This window comes from Pteropus vampyrus, unplaced genomic scaffold (genome assembly GCF_000151845.1).
Source record: "Pteropus vampyrus isolate Shadow unplaced genomic scaffold, Pvam_2.0 Scaffold241, whole genome shotgun sequence".
Lineage (NCBI taxonomy): Eukaryota > Metazoa > Chordata > Mammalia > Chiroptera > Pteropodidae > Pteropus > Pteropus vampyrus.
Genome location: NW_011889022.1, coordinates 974,609 through 976,225, shown reverse-complemented (window position 1 = coordinate 976,225; position 1,617 = coordinate 974,609).

Sequence of the window (1,617 nt, the reverse complement as noted above, 5' to 3'; positions counted from 1 at the left end):
GCCGCAGCGCCGCCTGCCGGGCCGGTCTGTCACCCGCCGCGCAAGCTCAGAATTGGGCCTTTTACCTGGATAAGTCTCCTCCCCTCCAGGTCGAAAAGTAAGTGCAGCATCAGCTTCATTATCTTTCTTTGCCTTATTGTTCTCAAGCGCTAATCATCTGAGATGCCATTTAATTGTTTTATCTTGTTAACTTCTACCTCTTCCAACGAAAATGTAAGGTCCGCGAGGACAGGATTTGTGGTTTATACACCTCTGTTTCCCCAGTTCCTCAGATCTATTCGCTGAGTGAATGCTGTAATTATGAAACATAGAGAAAATACAGGATGAGGAGAAAAGAAAGAAAAAGTGTTTTACCACTCCCCCCCCCCACACAAACTCCTTTTAACTGAGAGAGATTTCTCCCCCACACCCCACATTCCCTATCTTCAATTGTGCATCTTGGTGAGTTTTTCAAATCATAATATCATCATATAAATATTTTCCTCTGGTAGTACCTTGTCTTTTAAATTGTAATTTTAGTGACAGCCTGCTAAACACCACACAGATAGAACGTACACAATAACTCGTTTCCCAGTTGCTAGATTGTTTTCCTTTTTTCTGTTAAAAGTGATACTGTAATAAACTTTATGGGCAAAGCGTGTCCTCATTGAAGATTATAAATATAATTGTGCACAAATACAATACAAAGGAAAGCCCTCCCCAAATTTTATTTTCACGGCCATTTTACTTATATATGCATAAAAGCTTGGCCTGGCCTTGCTTATTTCTTCCCAATTCTGTATTTTATGAGGCACTGGTGCTTTGGGCAGTAAGATTGGATGTTGATGGAGTTGTGAGCTGTCCCAGCTCTAGAGAATGTCATTGTTATTATTATTATTATTTCTCCCAGACGGGATATTTAAGTTCTTCAGACCTATTTATAAACCACTGATTCCTTCACACTGCCTAGCGCCTTCACACTGGCACAGCAGTGTCTGTCGATTGACTTTTTTACTACACTGATCAGCATCGACTCCTTAACCTTCCCCGAGCACTTCCAGCAAATGTGTGAGTTGTTTCCATTTCAGACTCCGCAGCTCTGCTTTACCAGACCTCTTACATTCAGCTGTCAAATAGTATTGATAATACTATTGGCCCATTGAGTTTACCATTATAATGGTGACTGTAATTTATAATACTTATATTGTATACTACGGTACATAGGGTGCCCACATATTTTTATACCCTGGTACACAGTGGCTCACACTTAACATATATGTCTGCTAGAATTAAATGTTTTAGAAAATTCAATGTAATGTTCTTTCTCACCTATCTGTATTGATGCACAGGTTTTAACATAGCTAAAAGTTGTAGACTAGATTGATTAGATTTATGGTTGAAAACATTGCACAGGCATGTCGCCCTGACACCACGTACATCTGTTTTATGTCCGCCAGAGGAGGTCAGTTGGTTCTTAATCACTTTTTGTGCCTCGTTTCTTGGACCTCATTGGTAGTCTGTGAAGCCTTTGCAGTCCTTCCCAGAATACTACTTAAATGACATAGGATTACACTTAAAACAGTTTAACTGGAACGCAGATCTATCCACGGGCCTCAGCTGAAAGCCCTGACGCTTTAT